Source organism: Pelodiscus sinensis, chromosome 3 (assembly GCF_049634645.1).
Source record: "Pelodiscus sinensis isolate JC-2024 chromosome 3, ASM4963464v1, whole genome shotgun sequence".
In the NCBI taxonomy this organism is placed as follows: Eukaryota; Metazoa; Chordata; order Testudines; family Trionychidae; genus Pelodiscus; species Pelodiscus sinensis.
The window spans coordinates 89,640,677-89,653,724 of record NC_134713.1 but is presented as its reverse complement, the minus strand read 5'-3'; the positions used below and the strand labels follow the sequence as shown (position 1 = coordinate 89,653,724).

Genomic DNA, 13,048 nt, shown 5'->3' with positions numbered 1-13,048 from the left:
GCAGTTTTAAGTTCTACCAAGGGTGCCACAGGAGCCCCTGTGGAAGCTGCAATGATGAGGTGCCAAACCAACACATTCCCCCTGATAAGAGCATAAAAACTGCCATGCTGAGTCAGACCAAGGGTCCATCTAGCCCAGTATCCTGTCTTCAAACTGTGGCCAATGGCAGGCTCCCTAGAGGGACTGAACAGAACAGGTAATCATCAAGTGATCCCTCCCTCCCCTGTCACCTATTCCCAGCTTCTGGTACATCGCCTAGGGTCACCCATACTTTGGCTGTGCCCCTTCCATTGCCAACACTGCCCTGTTTGAGGGACAGGTAAATCCACTACGGGGCAGTAGATTGCAGTTATATGTACAGTGACCATACGTCCCTTTTTTCCCAGGGATAGTCCTGAATTTAAGGGTTCTGTCCTGGTGTCCCGGCAGAGACTGTAAAGAGCCCCGCTAGAGTGCTGCTGAACGGGGTACGTTCGGGCTCTGCCGGTGCGCTCTCTACAAGGCTCTTTCTCTTCCTGCCCCATCCCACCCCGCTGGAGGAGCGGCAGTCCACAGACCTGCTCTCATAGCCGTGCTCCGCAAGCCAGGTCTAGCGGGATGGGGGTTTCCCCTCCCCCTGTGTTCCTGCTAATGGGAGCCAAAGCTGGTGCGGGGACTGCAGTAAAATTAGCACCATGGGTGGCCCAGCTCCAGGCCTGGCAAGTGGTCCTGCCCTGGAAGTACCTGGGGCTGGGGCAGCGGAGACTTCTGGGGCCCAACTACAGATTCCAGCCCCGCAAACTAGAAGGCAGAAGGTGGTGATGGGGCAGGGGGAAAACTAGGGGGAAGGGGAGTGGGAGAAGAAGGGGCTTGTGCTGAGGGGAGGGGGGCAGAGTAGGAGAAGAAAGAGGAAGGCATCAAGAGACAGGGTGGAGGAGTGACAAATGCCAGAGGGCCAAGTGGAGACAATGAGGAAAAGGGCAGGAGCAGAAAGGGGAGGTGTCAGTGGGGGTGGGAGGGTGGAGGGGACAGGGTGATGCTGGGAGAGGGGAGGGGCACTGGGGGCAAGAGGAGAGAGGGGGAGGTGCTGGGAGAAGGGTTGAAAAGAGGTGGGCATGAGGAAGGTGGAGATGGAGCAAGTCATGTGTGAGGGCACAGAGTGGCATGAGGGGAACTGGGGTAAAGGGTGGTGAAGAGATGGGCATCAGGGAAAAAGAGGGCAAGGGGAGCAAGGGCAGCGAGTGAAGGAGGAGGCACCAGGAGAGTGCAGGGGTAAGGGAAGGTGCAGGTGCCAGAGGATTCTGGGGGTGAAGCAGAAGGGCAGACACCTGCAGGGGAGGGACCAGTACCAGAGGAGAGAGTCAGGGCAGGTGTGTAGAGGGAGGTGTTAGGATAGGAGATGAGGAGGGGTAGCAACACATGATCAGAGTGGGGCTACTGGAGGAGTAGGCACAGGGGGGAGAGAAGGGCTGGTGCAGGGGGGCAGGTCCCATGAGGGCTGAGGGCAGTGAGAAGAGCAGGAGTCAGGACAGCAGAGGAGGATGAGGGGGGCAGCAGGCACCAGGGGAGCTGATGGAGTAAAGGGAAGAAACAGGGCAGCAGAGGGGAAAGGTAGAGGTTTATAAGATATTTATTAACAACTTGGGTGCCACAGTGGCACATCCAAACAAGCCACATGAACTCAGTACTGGTGCACCACACAAAATTCATTCTGCTCATGGGAGGAAATTCTTAGAGGGAACACTTCCCCCAGCCTTCCCCCTGCTCCTCCCCTCTTCCCCTGAGTTTATGACACACAAATTGGGTTAATGCAATTGCAGGATAGTTGCATGAGGGGGATTCGGTGGGGGCCAAACTCATCCCTATTGGTAGGAGGATGGTGGGAAAAGTTCTTTGAGGGAATCATATGACACCTTTTACTTCTGCACATGTGTCCATCTTGACCCTGAGAGTGTTACCTCCAGAGGCATGGCTAATGTGTTCCTAATTTTGGTTCAGAAAATACGGTCACCATAGTTATGTGATACTACTGTGACTTTCACCACTACTACCAGAAAGACCTTCCACTGTTGGGGACATTCCTAAGAGCGTACTAGAGCTTCTGCCACCACATCCACATTAGTAAACCAACCAGAACAGGGCTAGAGGTATATGAAAATATTCCCATTTTAAAAGTGGGGATTGGAACAGATTTGTCCAAGACCACAGAGGGAATTACAGAGGGGAATAAAATTCAGGAGTGCTTGACTCCCACACCTTCACTCAGACCTTACCTCTTCCGCAGAGCTGACTCGTTTTGCCCTTTCCCAGTATTTTTGATGCACTCTCTGTTCGGTGAGATTTTCAGACACATTGCCTTGCTTGACAAGAACACTGAACATAACCAAACTCTGGTCATCTGAAGTTTTTAAGTTTATCCTGTACAAACTAACTCAACTACCACCTGAAGCATAAGAATTTCCTGAGGGGACACCTCCACATGCACTGTGCCAAATTTTTTTCTTTTAGGCTGTGCAGTCACTTCCCACCTGTACTAACCAAAATACTTTGTTGATACTAGCTTCTAAAAATATAACCTTAGTTCAAACACTGGGGCTACGTCTAGACTGGCTTCTTCTTACTTCAAAGTAGGAATAAGAGATCCTCCGGAATAGGGATTTATTCCGGAGGATCGTGCCAGTCTAGACGCTCTTTTCCGGCTTTTCCCCAAGCCGGAAAAAAAACGGTGGCCATGTTTATTTAAATCCCACGGGGGATATTTAAATCCCCCGCGGATTTCCCTATTCCAAAGTTCGAAATTAGCATGGCTATTCCGAAGAAGAAGCCAGTCTAGATGTAGCCCCAGTGTTTGAACTAAGGTTATATTTTTAGAAGCTAGTATCAACAAAGTATTTTGGTTAGTACAGGTGGGAAGTGACTGCAAAGCCTAAAAGAAAAGAATTTTGCACAGTGCATGTGGAGGTGTCCCCTCAGGAAATTCTTATGCTTCAGGTGGTAGTTGAGTTAGTTTGTACAGGATAAACTTAAAAACTTCAGATGACCAGAGTTTGTAGACGTAGCCTGGCAGGCTGGCTACTAGCACTTAAACATTTGTTTTCTTCTTTAAAAGAAATAATGTGAAAATAGGGATGTTGCTGTTGTCTTAAAAGAACTATGAAGAAAAGAGTTATTTACTACTCCTTTATTATGTGAGAAAATGACTGTAAAGATTTTATTCCAAAATAAAAAATATTTCCCTCTGCTTGTATTATTAGATTTAAAAAAATACACCCGCTATGGATTTCCCTCTTTTTCCCTGTATCCTTTAGCATTCTCAAGCGGAGTGGGAGCATAGCGCTTGTCTACACTGCCACTTTAATGCACTATTACTTTCTCACTCCAAGGGTGAGGAAAAACACACACCCTGAGTCAGAGATGAAAGTAATTTCAGTTTATTACAGGTACTGTCTAGGAATGTTAAAATGAGTTCTGTTTTTGGGCAGGGTAAATGTGAAACTGCTGACATTTTCAGTGGTTACACATTTACACATGGGTGGGGGAGGCGACATCGCGGGAGCGGGTGGCCATGAGGAACAGGCTGATACAGAGGCAGCAGTACCGGGGTCAGGAAGGAGCTGGTACGAGTGGGTGGGGAGCTGGCTTTTAACATGGGGGGAGGGGACGGGAATGCAGCTCCCAAGGGAGCTGGTGCTGTATGTATGTATCAGAGACAGCTGTGTGGGGGGAGGAGGAGAGCAAGCACTCACAGGTGATCACAGGGAGCCTGCTTAAAAGCTGCTTTCCTCAAGGACTGGTTCCTGCCTACTCTTCCCTGCACCCCGCACTGCTATGTGCCTAGTACTGTCATATGGCAACCCCCCTCTGGGGGGAGGTGTCAGGTGCAAGGAGGGTTGTGATATGATAATACTTGTAAGAAATTTAAGTATGTGATGGAGTGCAGAGGGGCTCAGGCCAGGAGTTAGACTAGGGTGTGGGACTGCCCAGGGCAGGAGGCTGGGTTGTGGAGGGTGCAGGAGTTGGGATTGGGAAGTAGGGGTGAGGAGGCATAGGGCAGAGGCATGGGAGTGGAGGGGGGCAGATGGTTGTGAGGGGACTTAGGGCATATGATTGGGGTGGGGGACTCAGGGCAGGGGGTTGGGTGGTGTGGGAGGAGGTCGGGGCTAGGAGTGCAGCCACCACACTGGCAGCGGGGACCATGCTGTCCAGCCATCCAAACATCAGGGCTGGAGCCTGGGTGAGCTATGTCTATGGTGACCATATTTTCTGACCCAAAATTAGGGACACATTAGCCATATCCCCAAACCCATTTAGCCATGCTCACCTGCCACTGGAAGTCCCACCCCTGGGGTAGTACTTCCAAGGTCGAGATAGGCACATGACCGGAAGTCATGCTGCTCAGAACAGAGAAAACAATCATTTAATTGGTCACTTGTCTCACCTGGCAGGATGTCAAGATCACGAACTTTCACAAAAATATCTTACTAAGATAGGAACAACCTTTTGATCTTTGTGGTTAGATGAATCTACCATAACAGTGACACAAAGTTTCGCCTAATTCCCGCTGCAAAATTTGGAGCAAGAATGTTTTTCACAATTGCTTCACTTTTTGTTTGTGCTGACGAAAATTTAGGCACAAACAATGTAGAAATTAGTATAGAGGTGTAATCTAAAGATCTGAAACTGTGATTGTGTTTTACAGTATGATATGCAATTACTGTTTCCTTTGCCACAAGCTCCTTTTTAACAGAATCATCTTTTATAATACATTTCTTCATTGAAGCACTGGAAGCTACAGAGCGGACAGTTAACTGAAGTTTCTTTGATGGAATATGTGCAGTGACATCAAATTTCCTGTCATGAGCAACATTTATCTCACTACTACATTGGGTGCAAAATGTTATGTGTAGATTGTCACGTTTCTTTAAAAAAAAGGATATTCCTTTTGCACAGCCTCAGTAAAAGTGCACATTCTTTTCTTTGCATTCATTTTGACACTAAAATAAAATTTTACAATTAAATTAGTTGGCCAGGTGTCACGTTACTGGATTTTGAGGGGAGCAGCCAGATCTCTGCTGCACCCATAGGTGGGGGTGATGGCCCCAGAAAATGGTATAAAAGGGGGGCCATGTGGGGTGTTGAATAGAAGCTTACTGTCTGCTAATCCTATGTACGCTGTTCATGTGTTTGTATAATGTCTGTGTGTGCAATTATAAGCATGTACTTGTACGGATACTGAATATTTCCCTGCATGTGGTTGAGCATTGGGCAGGGCCCGGCCTATGGACATGCTAAGCCGCGAGGCCCTGTGGGACAATGGCACTCAATGGGCCAAGGACACACCTAAAGAATGAGTGGTGACTCATACCTAAGGGCTACCAGCAGGCAACACAGGAATAGGGTGGACCAGGTGATCTGCTATAGCCAAGAAGAGACCAGGAAGGAGGGATAAATAGGCCATGTGGTGGTCTCCATCTTGGTTCTCAGCTCAGCACTTCATCCCAGAGGCAGCAGTGCAGGGATCGAAGAGCGGGAAAGACCTGTGAACCCATCCTGATTCTAGGATGAGCAACAAGGACTTTTAAACCAGCAGCTGTTACATTTCTGCTAGAGCCTGCATCGAGGACTGGGAGATTCGATGCATGTAATGTATGATTCTTTAGAAACCTTACTCTCATGCTTTTCTTTCTTGTGATAATAAACCTTTAGTTGTTAGATGCTAAAGGATTGGCCCAGCGTGATTTGTGGGTAAGGTCCAAAGGGTAAATTGACCAGGGATCTGTGGCTGGTTTCTTGGAACCGGACAGAACTTGTTCAGGGTAGGTGGGATTGGGTGCTAGGACCCCCCACCTGTGTATGAGGCCCGGGGCCATCTAGGGCACGGATATTGCTGGGGTGTCAGAGGGATTTTGCTCATGAGGCTTCAGGCAGGCTGCTGAAGCACTCTGTGGGACTGGTTTGTGGCCTGTTTGGAGAGGTCACCAGTCAGGGGGCTGTAAGGAGCCCCGAATTTAAGCAATTCACCCTGAGCAGACACCCTCAGCTATGCCCCGTCACACCAGGCTTCATTTTTAGATAAAATATTATGTCCAACACAAAATGTTTCAGCGTTGTCTTTATTTATGGGAGGGGTGGAGAACCTGTTTTGGGACAGGGGCTACTGACCCACAGAAAAATCAGTTGGGGGCCACACAAGCGAGATGCAAAAAAACAACCCCTCCAACCTCCCCCAAGCCTCACTGATGTGGCCCCAACTGAGACACATCACGCCCCTGGCACTCCAGCCCATGGAGCGGGGGAGGGTAGGTAGGACTGAGGTTCAAGGACTCAGGCCAGATTAACTCTTCTGGGCTCTACACTCTGAAGCGGGGCCAAAAATGAGGAATCCGGTGCATGGGACAAGGCCACCAGTGATTGGGATAGGAATGAGGGGGGGGGGGCAGAATCTGGGTGGAAAGTAGGGTATAAGAGCAAGCTGGAGGTAGGTGCCTGACCAGAAGGGAGGGGGCAGGAGACTGGTGATGTCTGGCCAAGGGGAGGAGGTGCTGATGGGGGTTTGGCCAGGGAGCAGTGGCAGAGTCCTGGTGGGTGTCTGGCATGGGGGCATCAGCAGGATGCTGGTGGTGGTCTGGCCTGGGGGCTGGTGAGAGGTCTAGCCAGGAGGAGAGGGCAGAGTGGTGGTGGTGGTTTGGCCAGGGGAGGGGGCAGAGTGCTGAGGGGGCGGGTCTAGCCAGGGAGCAGCGGCAAGGTGCTGATAGAGTCTAACCAGGGGGAGGGAGCAGAGTGCTGGTGGGGGTCTGGCCAGGAGGCAAGGGCAGGAGCAGCTTGGCTAGTACCTGTGAGTCTCAGCTGGCGTGGTCCCATGCAGCTCTGCCTTTTAAATCTGAGACCCACATGGCTCTTACTAGGTTTAAAACGCATAGAGAATCAGTTGTTTCCCATCTGGCTGCTGCTCTGCTCTTTAAACTTAGCAAGAGCCAGGCAGCTCTTCTTAGATTTAAAAGGCAGAGATGTGCGGGACGGGGAATCATTCCTGATTCCCAGCTACAGCTGTGCTGCCACTCTGCCTTTTAATCCTAGTAAGAGGCGCAGAAAAGAGAGGGGGAGGGGAAACAGCAGCATGCAGCACTTCTAGCTGCGCTGCTGTTTCTGGGACTTTTTCAGGAGCTTGGGGTACCAGGACAGTAGACTGAAATCAGGGACTGTCCCAGATCTTCGGGGCTGTATGGTCAGCATAGCTACAGCTGCACAGCTGAGGGTCCCAGCAACACCCAAAATCCTGCCCACCACCAGCCAGTTTCTTACAGATGAACCACACTAGGATGCACTGACTTACTTACACATTTGCCCTGAGCACAGCAAGTTATAGCACTATAAAGAATAAATCATGTCAAACCAATCTGAAAACTTTCTTTGATAGGATAACGAGTCTTGTGGATAAGGAAGAAGCGGTGGACGTAGTATACATAGACTTTTGTAAGGCATTTGATACGGTCTCGCATGATATTTTTATCAATAAAATTAGGCAAATACAACTTAGATGGGGCTACTATAAGGTGGGTGCATAACTGGCTGGATAACTGTTCTCAGAAAGTAGTTATTAACGATTCACAATCCTGCTGGAAGGGCATAACAAGTGGCGTTCCACATGGATCTGTTTTGGGACTGGTTCTCTTCAATATCTTCAATATCTGCCCAGGCAGTTGGAGCTGGCGCGGTCCCTGGACTTTCCCCACCCCCCTGCCTCCCCGCACAGGAAGCAAGGGGAAGGAAGTCGCCGGCATGGCACAGAGCTGGCTTCAGGAAACTCATCGGCTCTTTGGGGAAAGGGGAGCAGCCGGCGCACTTCCTGAAAGCCCGGAAGTGGCGCGCAGCTACGGGACTTCCCCCCACCCTGCAGGAAGCCAGCTGGAAGTAGTGTCAGTGGGGACTTCTTAGGGGTGGAAGGATATGGGGGGGCGTGGCCTCAAATGCCTCACGATCTACTGGTCGAACCCCACCCATCAACCAGTGGATCGGGATCAACGGGTTGATGACCATGGCTCTAGATGGTACTGGGTCCTGCTATGAGGGCAGGGGACTGTACTCAATGACTTCTTGAGGTCCCTTTCAGTTCTAGAGTTCTATGATTCTATAAAGCACCAATATATACAGGCTCCCAGCACTGTTAGCTACTCCCCTTGTGAAGGTGGTTTGGCTCCAGTGCTGCCATGAGGACACTGCTGTGGCTGGACTTTAAACTTGGCAGTGTAGACAAAGCCAGAGTATCACCCGAGGCTGAAACCTGAGCTGCAGGGATTCAAATCTCCAGCTGAGGGGAGGTAAGACTCTTGAGTTAATTTAATTTACTATGGGAGCACAGGAAAGGTCAACATTCCACTCTCCTATCAGTTGAATGCAGGGTAGATGACCCCAAGTTTTAGCTTCCTGCAGTACCACATTCACAGTTCTAAAGTTTGCAAAGTCCTCCAGAAAGAGGGACATCAGGACCAAATCATTCGAACATGGGAAGAAATATCAAACAAGGAGAACTTGATGTTGATTTTATATATCACAGAGCGCAGTAAAAGATATTGGGATGATTTGGAGATTTGATTTGGTTTACAATTCACCTTTCATGCCTCTTCCTATTAGGTTGTTATCAAAGCACTACCAAAGCTTGTATGCAACTGCAAATGTTGCTATGTAAGTTGTGACTTCTCAAAACATTTGATGAGAGGTTATTAACATCCACAAACAAAAGAAATAAGGCCCCCAAAACACCCTAACTCTGTACTACTAAATGTTTATTTATTAAGTTGCTATTTCTCAATGTTGGATGTAAACAGCATCAGCTTGAATTTAAATCTTACTGAAGTCAATAGAATTGTTTGTGAGGGTTCCCTAATGCAGATTGGCTGCACCTAGTTTTCTGAAAGGTTCAGTTTATAGTTGACTGGAAAAACTATTTTCAAAACTTAAAATAATAAAACTGCAATATTTTAAAAATAAAATCTTAGATTCTGCAGAATACAAAAAGGGACTAAAAGGGAATCAGATCTTGCCCTATTGTTTTCTGCTGCTCTCCCTTACATGCTGAAAGCCATTAAGATTCCCAAGGACAGGAATAGTTAAATTGTGCAATATTACTTAACTTTCAAGGTTTCCTGAGATAGCTCTTAGATTCTTCCAATAGTGGAGAAAAATGAAGACATAATATATTATGACTACCATTCCACCAGCTGTTATCAGAACTGTACAGACTTCTGCACCAATGTTGCATTATGTACACTGTTTACACAGTGAAGGAGGGACAAGTTCAGTTTTTTCTAATGCTTTCTTTTTAAAGACAGATAAGTCACTAAAGGTTCTATTCAGAAAGGCATATATAAGGTCATTGCATGCGTACTGCATAACAAGTTAGTACAGCACATTTCTTTCAGGATAAACAATTAGTGAAAATCAGCTATGAAATCTCTAAATGTTCTACCGTATGTTTTGGAATTAAGTAAGCAAAACAATTTTTACACTATTTATAATGGTGCCCCAACAGAATTCAAAACACTTGTCATTCTAACTCTCTCCCTTATTCTCTTTGCTAAAATCTCTTTTCATTAAACTTGGGACTATTCTCTGGTCTTTCTTCCTTCTTAAGTATGTCTATATATATGAACTCATTACTAGGGGAAAAAAGGTTATATAGAAATTGAGGAGATTCTTTCAAGATCGTTGTATTCTTTATTTTCACTGCTTTTGTGAAATTCTTTTCTTTATGTGCTTGGCAGTTTGCCTTCTTGATTATCTTGACATAGTAGCGCAGGGCTTCTTGAGTAGCGCAGGGCTACTCAACTTTGAAAGCCCCGGAGGCCACAATGATACTCACAGCACATGCCACGAGCTGCAACTTTAGTGCAGTTGCATATAGATGCAAACATATATGCAAATAGATTCCTTCACACTGACAGGCAAGAATACAAAGATTAAGGGAAGATCATACAACACAAAGGCCCCATTCAAGTCAGTTCTGTTGATATTAATAAAATGCAATATTTAGCCACCCGCAGGCTGTGTGTTGAGCCCCATGTAAACCCAAACCGCACCGTGGGCCATGGCCGCAGGCCGCGTGTTGAGTAGCCCTGCTGTAGCGCATGTCATATACTGCTGTGACGCAGGCAGCGTAATCACTCTTTATCACCAGGGGAAAGCTCTCCCAGTGATTTAAAAAAACAAAACAAAACCACACACACACTGAATGGTAGCTTTATTGCCAGGAGCGCAGTCTATATTGGCACTTTTCAACATTAATGGTTAATTACCCATACTGTGGAAATAATGCAAACATTTAAAGTCTCAGTATGCCTAGTTTCAATTCCAGCCACTGGATTGCATTATATAGACTAGACTGATAAGTCCTTTATCAAATATTTGATTTCCCATGAAGGTATTGACTGTGATCTAGTCACTCCTTCACTTTCTTTTTGTTAAGGTAAATTAATTGAGCTCCTTTAATCTATCACCATAAGACAAGTTTTCTAATCCTTTAAAATAATTCTCGTGGCTCTTCTCTGAATCCTCTCCAACTTATCAAGATTCTTCTTGAATTACAGATGCTAAAATACCATAGCATTCCAGCAGCAATTTCACCAGAGCCAAATAAAGTAACATCTCTATTCCTGCTGAAGGAGAGAAATACTGCCACAATCACCACTGTGAAACATACCAACGTTTTCAAAGCTGAAGCTCTCAAAATACCACCACTCTGAACTTCCATACTGCTATTATTTCTACATCCCATCTCTCACTTGCCTTAGGGTTTGGCTGAACCGCAACAAAAATTATTGTACCTTTTCCGCCATTCCTGCTATTAAGGAGAGTACCTACTTTATTACATGTCCACAAAACACCTAGTGCAGTTTTTAGTGCAGTTGGTTAGCAACAATTCAGCTTAGCAGAATTTAACTTTTTATAATTCAATAGATATCAATGTTTATTTAAAAATATGTATTTAAATTTTAATAATTATGAAACATTCTGTGAGTAAGCATCTTTCCTGATTTTTACCATCCATTCAATGTGCAGCAGCAGTCAAAAAAGCAAATAGAATGTTAGGAATCATTAAAAAAGGGATAGAGAATAAGACAGAGAATATCTTATTGCCTCAATATAAAACCATGGTACGCCCACATCTTGAATACTATGTACAGATGTGGTTGCCTCATCTCAAAAAATTGGCACTGGAAAAGGTTCAGAAAAGGACCACAAAAATGATTAGGGGTTTGGAACGGGTCCCATATGAAGAGAGATTAAAAAGACTGGAACTTTTCATCTTAGAAAAGAAGAGACCAAGGGGGGATATGGTAGAGGTCTATAAAATCTTGACTGGTGTGGAAAAAGTGAATAAGGAAAAGTTATTTACTTGTTCCCATAACATAAGAACTAGGGGGTCTCCAAATGAAATTAATACGTGACAGGTTTAAAACAAACAAGAGGATGTTTTTCTTTATGCAGTGCACGGTCAGCCTGTGGAACTGCTTGTCAGAGGAGGTTATGAAGACCAGGACTTTAACAGGGTTCAAGAAAGAATTAGATAAATTCATGGAGGTTAGGCCCATCAATGGCTATTAGCCAGGATGGGTAGGAATGGTGTCCCTAGCCTGTCAGAGGCTGGAAATGGGTGACAGGAGAGGGATTGCTTGAAGATTCCCTGTTCTATTCCCTCCCTCTTGGGCATCTGGCATTCTCCACTGTCAGAAGACAAGATATTGGACTAGATAGATCTTTGATCTGACCCAGCATGGCTGTGCTTATGTTCTTATCAATTTTCAGAGTTGCAAGAAAATAGAAGGGAAGGACAATAATTATTTTGTGTCTATAGATGTTGAGATTCAAAAAGGTAAAACTTTATAAACACTAAATCACAAACTGCCAATGTCAAAATATACCAGGTAAACATACTTAAATGCAGCACTTTTGTTACTATATCAGTGGCACAGACAACCTCCGTGGGCCTCTGGGCAAGGTGTGTGGGGTAGCCCCACACTCCCAAAAAGGACAGTGCTGAGGACTCCAGTTTGTCCCCAAGCATCCTTCAGCAATGCCAAGAGCGCGCTTTCCACCCCACTCCCCCAAACCCTGAGTGAACATGGTGTTCCAGCAGCAATTTAAACAGCCTGGGGCTCCAGCTGCCACCACTCTTGTGGTAGCAGTGATGGCATCTGGAATCTTAGGCCCCTTTGAATCACCAGGCCCTGGGGCAACTGCCCCCTTTGCCTACTTCCCCACTCCATTACCATGCCTATCTGTCAATTTTGACTATGATGGACAGAAATATTTTTTCATTGTTTTTTATACAGTGAAACGGATGTTTGCTGATAGCAATCTAGTCCTTCTAACCCTAACAATAATTAAGAACAGACTGGACAAGCAAATACAAAAGCACCACTGTGGTGGATTTTCCTTCCCAGTAATATTACAGCAATTATTTTTGTAACTTTGTTTGAAAGCAAAAGGAAGACTTGTACTCTCACATTTTTCAAGAAGACTAACTGAGCTTTGGTACTGTTTCTCCCATATAGCTCATCATGGATAACTATTTATAGAAATACCTATTATGTTAACCAAGGTTTCATTTCCCTGCATTTTTATCCTTAAAAAAAAATCACATGCCATGGCTCCAAAATAATAAAAGTAGTTGGTAAAAATCCAATGTTGTCTTTATAAATATTAGTGTAGGCTAACTATTAGGATAGTTTATAAGTTTTAGCACAAGAACATGATCTCACTTTTCAAATTAAGGTGATGGTCTCCCCTAACTTACCCACTGGCATACGAGAATGTACTGCTGAATCATTGTCTCTTTAGGAATCTGAAAATAACAGATTTCTGTCGTGTTGCAGATTTGCAAGTCACTGCAGCTTGATCCACTTCACAGAAGCCAGGCAAATTATTAATATAAAATTCAGAGCATTTCACAATTAAGTTCAGTAACAGCTCTGTACTGTAAATAACATTTATAACTGGTATTGCAATGCAGCCTCCATTACCCAGAGACAGCAGGGATAGAACAACAAATAATTAGTCAAACACAAGGGGG

General features: G+C 45.7%; 1 protein-coding gene across 2 annotated transcripts in view; it reads right to left on the bottom strand.

Moving 5' to 3' along the window:
• The window catches only part of NCOA7 (nuclear receptor coactivator 7), a 131,445-nt gene that overhangs the window by 93,991 nt on the left and 24,406 nt on the right, over window positions 1-13,048 (bottom strand). The window lies entirely within an intron of this gene.